This window comes from Bufo bufo, chromosome 6 (genome assembly GCF_905171765.1).
Source record: "Bufo bufo chromosome 6, aBufBuf1.1, whole genome shotgun sequence".
NCBI classification, from domain to species: Eukaryota; Metazoa; Chordata; class Amphibia; order Anura; family Bufonidae; genus Bufo; species Bufo bufo.
In genome coordinates this window covers 435791290-435800877 of record NC_053394.1, presented here as the reverse complement: position 1 = coordinate 435800877, position 9588 = coordinate 435791290, and positions in this window count along the sequence as shown.

Sequence of the window (9588 nt, the reverse complement as noted above, 5' to 3'; positions counted from 1 at the left end):
TCCGTGGAGCCAACGTTCATCTCACGAGACTTCGGCCAATTCCTACAGTATTCATATCTGCGTCTTCAAAAACAATTTAAAATAGAAATCCGAAGTTGGGTTCGGTACTAGCTGATACCTCGGTATCAAAGCCCACTTCATAGTAACATAGTATATAAGGCCGAAAAAAAGCCCGCCGTCCATCCAGTTCGGCCTGTTATCCTGCAAGTTGATCCAGAGGAAGAAAAAAAAAAAAAACCTGTGAGGTAGAAGCCAATTTTCCCCACTTTAGGGGAATAAAAAATTCCTTCCCGACTCCAATCAGGCATCAGAATAACTCCCTGGACCAACGACCCCTCTCTAGTAGCTATAGCCTGTAATATAATCTGTAGGCAGAGGCAGCAGATATAACAGCGGGAAGACACGGACGGACGCTGGTCTGAGTAATACCGCTCTGTTGCCTATCTTAGCATGTCGGTCCCGGAGCTGCAAAATCCGATTGCGCTTGATGCCCCAGCACTGCCTCCCGTAAGTTCCCCTTGTGGGAGTTCCAGTTCTACCACACATATGTTAGTTACAAAGAGGTATTGGGTTTTATTCAGTTCCCCTGATGGGATCCCCCCTTCTTTTTTTCATATTCTCAGGTAACAAAAAAAAAAATTAAGAAGCCTCAAAAATGCATAACCCGCTCAAAAAGATTACCTAAGTCATACGTCAAAAAACTCTGCAAAGTCTGCATATCGGATGTGATCCGTCAGGAACAGCCTCCTCTCATGGAGAGTATTAGAGCCGTGGTTCAGGATGAACTAAGAGCCTCTAGATCAGAGGTAACAGATTCTTCCCATCTCCAACCCCCAAGAGTGAGGGCAATTTCTTCCTAGGATTGAGATTGCATGGGGGACGAGGCTTCCTCTTCCAGACCCTGGGATGAGGACGAATCTCTCTGAGTGAGAGGTGCTTGAGGGAAATAGAAAATTTTACTTTTCCTCTGAAGAGATGAGAGACCTTTTAAAGGCAGTTCGTGCCACCATGGGAATTGAGGAAATTCAAAAAGCGCATTCCATTCAGGATGAAATGTTCGGAGGGCCTAGAATTAGACGGGCTAGAGTGTTCCCAATAAATGAGAACATTAAAGATATGATAATGGAAGAATGGTCGGACCCAGAGAAAAGGCTGGATATTTCCAAGGAGTTTCCTTCCGAGTCCAAATTATTTGATGAAATTGAAGTACAAGTGGCTAAAGTTAACAAAAAGACCTCACTGCCATTTGAGGATGCAGCCCAACTCAGAGACTCCCTTTTAAGAAAGTCATGGGAGGCTTCCATGTTTGGACTAAAAACAAATATAGCGGCCACTTCGGTGGCTAGATCCATGTACCTGTGGCTGAATGAGTTAGAGAATCGCATCAGAAACAACATTTTCCCTAACGCCTCCACAACGGCAATTATTGGAGGGGTGTCCCCGCCCCGAACAGGAAACAACGACGTAGAAGCAGAAGATTTAAGAACCTCCTCCCCCTTACCTAGTCAGTCGTTGTTTCCTGTCCGGCGAAAGTACGTGGAAGCCGCTCCTGCAGCAGGAGAAACTTGTCTTTTCCGCCCAGCCTCACCTCTGTTCTGGGGTCCTTCCCCACTTTCATGTGGGAGGGCTGGAGCAGGGAACCGGTCCTCGGGGACGCATGGCCTCTCTTCCTGTTCCTGGGAGTAAGTCCTGCTTGCAGGCGTCCCCGGGCGCATGCGCGGTAGTTCCCGAGAACTATCGCGGGATCTGACGTCAGCGGGTGAGATTCTCCTTGGGCAAGAGAATCTCGTGAGTAGGCGGAGCTCCAGCGGCACGGAATTTAAAAGCTCCTCTCAACGCAGCGTCCTCGTGCTACGCTTAACGATGTTAGGCCCTGGAGATATGGACACCGCAAGGAAGCCCGTGGATCCCTCAGCCTCTGCCCTCAGCCCGGTAAGCCTCCTCCCAGAGGAGAGATATGCTTAAAGCTGTACCTTATATTGCACACTTGGTGCCTGCTGCTTTCCCCCACCGGTGAAGGGTCTGGCCTCTTAGATGGTTCTTCTGCTGGTCTCTAAATGTGCTCCCCATTTTTTTGTTTCTATGTTGATATTAGGCCAGAGAGACCGCGACCCCGAAACTGCCTGGTGGAGATCTGGCACGGAAAAAATGTGGCATTTGTCGTAAAGCACTCTCCTCCAAGTCGAAAAAACCTCTGTGCCCCAAGTGCACAGAAAAAATTGTCTCAGAGGAATCTCCTTCCCTTCTCGAGTCTATGAGGTCAATAATTAAAGAAGAAGTAAATGCTGCAGTAGACCTAAGAATGCCGTCATCCCCAAGACCATCCACCTCTCAAAGATCCCTAGCCTCTGACGCCGGGTTTGAGTGGGATGAAGGCGAAATCCTTTTCGGGTCAGACCCCTTCTCTTCTGAAGACGACTCTGGTAAACCCCTCTTTTAGCCGGAAGAGACAGATGGATTTTTCAAAATCATCAGAGCAACTATGAACATCGAGGAGGTGAAGGAGGCTCACTCTGTACAAGACCAGATGTACCAGGGGTTAGGGGAGAGGAAGAAAAGAACCTTCCCCATTCACAATAATGTTAAGTCCCTTATTGCTAGAGAGTGGAAAGATCCAGAAAAAAGGGTTGCTATACCAGGCGCCTTTAAACGCAAATACCCCTTTGATGACGCTGATTCAAACCTGTGGGAAAAAAACCTAAAGGTAGATGCACCAGTAGCCCGGATCTCTAAAAGAACCTCGCTACCCTTTGAGGATACTGGCCTCCTCAGGGACCCCATGGACAAAGTGTGAGAGCCTTTTGAAAAAATCATGGGAGACTAACACAGCTATGCTGCGACCAAGTATAGCTTCTACCTGTACTGCAAGAACACTCTGTTTGGCTGAACCAGATAGAAGGTCACCTGGCGGCAGGTACCCCGCGAGACGAAATCCTGGCTTCCCTACCAACTCTCAAGAAGGCGTCTAATTTTCTTGCTGATGCATCTGCGGACTTAGTGAAACTCTCTGCCAGGTCAACAGCCTTATCAAATGCCACAAGAAGAGCTGTCTGGCTCCGCACCTGGGCAGGGGACGCAAGCTCAAAGAAACGCCTATGCTCCATCCCGTGTGAAGGCGATAGATTGTTTGGTTCCACCTTAGACGATAATCTGGATAAAGCTGCGGACACAAAGAAGGGCTTCCCTATGGAGAACCGCTATTTTCATCAGAGGTGTTCCTTTCGAAATCAAAGAAAGCCCAAAGGGGATCCTAAGAAAAAAGAGAGTTTGAAGAGATGGCAGCCCTCCAGAGGTAGCTGTAGAGGGTTTCTCTTTAACCCCGAAAATGCTTCATCCTCAAAACAATGACGCTAGACGTCAAGTGGGGGGCAGACTAATCCACTTTGCTGCCGTCTGGGAAAATATAGGAGCATTTCCCTGGGTGGTAGACACCCTAAATCATGGCCTAAAGTTAGAGTTTCTGTCAATACCAACAGATTACTTTATGATCAACAAAATTCTGCCTCATCGAGAAAAACAATCTTGCCTAGAGTCAGAAATTTCCTCACTGATTCAGAAAGGAGTAATTTGTCAGGTTCCTGCGGAAGAACAGGGTAAAGGGTTTTACTCCCCTGTCTTCTTAATCCAAAAACCCAACAAGACCTATCGACTAATTATAAACTTAAAAGGCTTAAACAAGTTTATACACGTTTACAAGCGCTTCAAGATAGTCAGTGAGATCCACCATAAATGTCCTCCCCCAAGACTGCTTCATGGCGACCATGGACCTTCAGGATGCCTATTACCGCGTCCCGATTGTTATGGCCCATCAAAAGTATTTAAGAATTGCTATCTATATAAAAAACCGGCTCTGTCACTTTCAGTTCATAGCCCTCCCCTTCGGGCTCTCCTCAGCCCCAAGGGTGTTTTCAAACATCATGGCAGAGGTCGTCAAAGCCCTTCACCTAAGAGGCATTCAAATTATACCTTACCTGGACGATTTTCTAGTAGCTGCTCCCTGTGCAGAGACCCTTCTGTCCCACCTAGCAGACGTTCCGAAATTTTTTGCCACCATAGGGTGGATAATAAATTTCAAAAAGTCAGACTTAAATCCGGCGCAAAGGAAGACCTTTTTAGGGGTAACATTAGAATCCCATCTTCCTGGGATGGCACCTCCTCGGCCCTGGAAAAGCGCGTGATGATTCCGAAGTCGGTAAAAATATCTCTTATGTGGTGGAGAATCAGAAAACGCCTTCAGATGGGTGTTTCCTGGAGACAAGGAGATTAAATGATCATAACCACAGACGCCAGCAGCATCGGCTGGGAGGGTCACTCAGGCGGAAGAGTGGTCCAAGGCACTTGGGGAGCGGATCTACTACAAGCCTCCTCCAACTTAAAAGAACTCTCAGCAGTTTACAACTTCATGGTCGCTCTCTTTACGCCTACATCACCAAAAAGTATAAAGGTCTTCTCAGACAATACTACTACGGTCGCCTATTTAAACAAACAGGGAGGCACCAGGAGTCGCTCCCTAGCAGCTGTAAGCGACAAGATCTTCTCCTGGGCAGAGAGCAACCTTATTTCCCTTACAGCCTTACATGTCAGAGGAGAAGAAAATACTTTGGCCGACTTTCTCAGCCGTCGGACTCTGAAAGAAGGAGAGTGGTCCCTAAATCCGCAAATATTTCATCAATTGTGTCTCAAGTGGGGGACTCCAGAAATAGATCTGTTTGCAACAAAGTCCAACAAACAGACCAAACCGTTCTGTTCCCTCTACCAAAGGGACCAGCCACTATGGATAGATGCCCTATCCCGACCATGGCCAAACTGCCTTCTTTATGCCTTTCCTCCCTTCAGCCTGATATCAAAGGCCCTGATAAAGGTACAGGAAGAAAAGGCCAAGGTAATCTTTATAGCCCCTCACTGGCCGAGAAGATCCTGGTTCCCCTTGCTACTTCATCTTTCAGCAGGGGAATCCTGGGTCCTCCCATCCATACCGGATCTCCTTCATCAAGGCCCAGTAAATCACCCAAGCGTCAAACACTTGAACTTGACGGCCTGGAGACTGAGCGCAGCACTTTAAAAAAGAAGGGACTCTCGGATTCAGTTATCTCCACTCTCATGCTCAGCCGAAAACCCATAACATCCAGAATTTATCTGCGGACCTGGAAAGCCTTTCAAAAATTCTCAGGTGACGTGATGTTACCAGACATTCCTCAAATTCTGCAGTTCCTTCAAGTCGGACTTGACAAAGGCCTCAGACCAGCAACCCTTAGAGTGCAGGTATCAGCCCTAAGTGCGTTTTTGGACGTCAAGTTGTCAGAATCCTCTTTAATAAAGCGTTTTCTTAAAGGTGCTAAGTAGCCCGTCCTACCATTGCTCCCTGGGACCTTAACTTAGTGCTGTCTGTCCTAATGTCTCCTTTGTTTGAACCAATAGAAGAAATATCCCTGAGACTTCTTACGTTGAAGACAGTCTGGGAGATCCAAGCCTTTTCATATAAACCTCCTTATCTGACGATCCTCGATGACCGCATAATTCTGAAACATTGCCCAGCCTTCCTACCTAAGGTAGTGTCTAGATTTCACTGCGAACAAGAAATTTCGCTGCCCTTGTTCTGTCCTTCACCAACCTCGGAAAAAGAGAAGAAATACCACAATTTGGATGTAAGAAGGGTGGTAATCTGCTACCTCAACAGAACTTCATCCTTCAGACACTCGGACCAACTGTTCTTACAGTACCAAGGGCCCAACAAAGGTTGCGGGGCTAGCAAACCTACGATATCCAGATGGATAAAAAATATGATCAAGCTAGCTTACCTGTAGAAAGACCTCCAGCCCCCGGTTGGGCTAAGGGCTCACTCCACCAGAGCAGTGTCATCGTCATGGGCTGAGGCAGCATCAGTATCATTAGAACAGATATGTAGAGCCAGGATAGGGGGGAGATAAAAAAAATTCAGGTTGCCTGGGAAAATACAACACAAAATCCTTGGGCCCTAGAGATTATTCGATCAGGGTACAAAATAGAATTGACATAAATCCAGCCAAAAAAGTTCTTAATCACAGGCTTAAGTTTCTCGAGAAAATATAAGGTATTCTGAATTTAGTAAAAATAGGAGTAGTAGTTCCAGTTCCCATCTGTTAGAGAAAACAAGGTTTTTATTCAACTCTCTTCCTTGTAAAGAAAAAAGGAGCTTTTCGTGCAATAATAATTTTAAGCCTAAACAAATTTATTTTGTACAGAAAATTCAGAAAGGAGTCCCTGAAGTCAATCATTCCACTGATAAATGCTTGGGCGGTCATGTGTACGGTCGATCTAAAGGACGCTTATCACGTCCCGATACACCCGAGCTACCAGCAATTCTTAAGAATCGCGATCAGAAATACGGACGGTCAGATCGTTCCTTTCCAATTCGCAGCGGTACCGTTTGGGATTTCCTCGACTCCAAGGCTATTCACAAAAATAGTGGTAGAGATGGTGGCTCACCTAAGGCAAGAGGGTCTCGACATTGTACCATACCTAGATGACTTTCTGGTCATCGGCGACTCAGTGGGTCTCCTATCCTCCAAATATAATATATTTTTGTCCCGTCTGTCAGAACTCGGTTGGGTAGTAAACCCAGGAAAATCATGCCTACAACCCTCTACAAATACAAAATTCCTGAGAGTAACTCTGGACTCGCGGAAGCAGATAACCTTGCTTCCCCAGGACAAAATACATGCCCTCAGACAGAGGATCAGAGGTTTTCAGAGAAAAAAAAGTTGCTCGATAAGCAATGAGCCTCCTGTATTCCCTCGATAGCATGGTCTCAGTCCCACTATCGTACCATGCAGATCTGGATCTTATGTCAATGGGACAAAAAGATAGGGTCACTAGACCGCAAGCTACTAATACCAAGTTTTGTAAAGGCATCTCTCTCCTGGTGGACAGTTGTGCAGAATCTTTCCAATGGGGTTTCATGGAACAAATCTCCTTCAATGACAATTCTCACAGATGCCAGCAAAATAGGCTGGGGTGCAAAAATCGAAGACAGATACTACCAAGGTTCCTGGGGAAAAGCAGTATCCAGCCAATCGTCAAACTTCAGAGAGCTGAAAGCTGTCTGGGAGACACTAAAATCAGCCACAGAGTCTCTCCGGTATCACCACGTCAAAATACTATCGGACAACATGACGACAGTAGCATATCTCAGACACCAGGGAGGTACGCGATCAGAAAAACTTCTGGATATCTCGAAGATATTTTCCTGGGCCGAGGGAGAAGTGATGTCAATTTCAGCAATTCCCCGGAGGGGCTCTTTAAACCAAGAAGCAGATTACCTCAGCAGGCAGAAGGTAAACCAAACAGAATGGTCATCAAATCAACAAGTATTCAAAATGATAACCCAGAGGTGGGGTACGCCTCAAGAATAAACGCTGAACTAAAAATATTCTGCTCACTGAACCCAAGAGACTACCCCTGGAGAGTTGACGCTCTTTCTTTAACCTGAGTATGGGAGTTGGCATACGCCTTTCCCCCTCTTCCGCTGATTCCGATGGTAATCCAAAAGATTTTCCAAGGGAGGGTGACTGTTATATTAATCACACCTTACTGGCCAAAGAGGAGCTGGTTTTCCCTTCTAAAGAAGCTATCAATTGCGAATCCTTAGAGGATGCCACTCAGAAAGGACATTTTATATGGAGGTCCAATTCTGCATCCACATCCCGAAATACTCAAACCTGGATCCTGAGGTCTCCGTGTTAAAGTGCCAAGGTCTCTCTGATAGTGTAATATCCACAATGAAATGCTGCAGGAAAAAAAGTAACTTCTGAGATTTATTTGAAGATATGGAAAAAAAATTGCTCTTGGACGGGAGAAAAAAATCCAAACTTTAAAGAACCTAGTATCCAAAAGATTTTAGATTTTCTGCAAAGTGGTCTGGAGTTGGGCCTTTCTCCTTCCACTTTAAAAGTTCAAATTTCTGCGCTAAGTGCCTTCTTTGTACCGACCTTGCAAATCATAGGTGGATCAGATGATTCATTAGGGCAGCCTCCAGATTAAAGCCCTCTCTGAAATCTCGCATCCCAAATTGGGACCTAAACCTGGTCTTTAATGCTCTTATGCATGGCCCCTTTCCCCTTTGAACCCCTGGAAAATTGTTCTCTTAAACTTCTTTCCTTTAAAAAAAAAAACTTCCTTGTTGCTGTAACTTCAGCTAGAAGGTTAGGTGAGATACAAGCGCTCTCCATCAGAGAACTCTATCTTACTATTTCTGATAGAATTGTCCGAAAACTGGACCCGGGGTTCCTTTCTAAAGTAGTTTCTAGCTTTCACAGAAACCAAGAAATCATTGTCCCCTCTTTCTGTAACAAACCGAATAATCAAAAAGAAAGTGAATTCCATACTCTAGATGTAAGTCGTATTGTACTTAAATATTTGGAGGTTACAAGTGACTTTAGGAAATCTGATAACCTCCTTGTTCAGTTTGCGGGGAAAAATAAGGGCATGAAAATCTCAAAATCCTCCATTGCTCGATGGATCAAGGATACATTTCCCTTTGTTACAAACTACAGAGTCTAGATCCTCCTAAGAACATTAGAGCTCATTCCACTAGAGCAGTTTCGTCTTCCTTTGCTGAGAAGGCGGACATTTGTAGGGCCGCTACCTGGTCTAGCGTGCACACATTTATCAAACATTACCGACTAGATTTGTCCTCCGACCTATATTATGGACACAAGGTCCTTTAGGCGGTTGCCCCCCAACCCCCTAAAACTGTATAATCTATTAGTTCTCCTTGTGATGCCGTCATGGTGATAAGGAAATTTGGAATTAGTCTTACCAGTAATTCTATTTTCATGAAATCACCATGACGGCACATAATTCCCTCCCTTATGTTTGGTATAGTTGGTATAATGTAATACCATATATTGCACTAGTTTTTATGTTGGCTCTCCAGTAATTTTTGAAACACTGGGGAGTGGTCGTGGGAGGGGGCAATTTAACCTCTTCTCTGTTCCTGCCCCTACAGAGGTCATGGGTCAATCTCCTTGTTATGCCGTCATGGTGATTTCATGGAAACCGAATTACCGGTGAGACTAATTACAATTTTGCTGTTCACCAAAATTCCTAGATCCTTTTCCATGTCAGTTTTACCCAGTGTTTTACAGTTTCGTATGTACGGGTGACTTGCATTATTCCTTCCCATGTGCATAACCTTACATTTGTCAGTGTTGAGCCTCATTTACCACTTCTCTGCCCAAGAGTTCAATCTATCCAGATCCCTTTGTAGCAGTATACTGTCCTGTGTGTGTGTGTATATATATATGTTTCCCTTGCGTCCTAACTAGCAGCACAAGTGGGAGTTCTCCCCTGTGAAACTGGTAGGACAGGTGCAATTTTTATTGATAAAAATTACTACCACGCTAATTAAACAATTAACCCACCCCCTATAAAGGGACGCCCGCCCTTATACCAGTGCTTTTTTCTCTGTCCTGTGGACTTAGCACAGGTTCAGGCGGACCTGCCTGTTACCTTATTGATTTTCTGTTGCTGCCAAGACTGGGCCCCTTTTTGGGCTTTTTTTTCTATTTTTGGCCGGGATGCAGCCTCTGCCTCTTCATTCGGATGAAG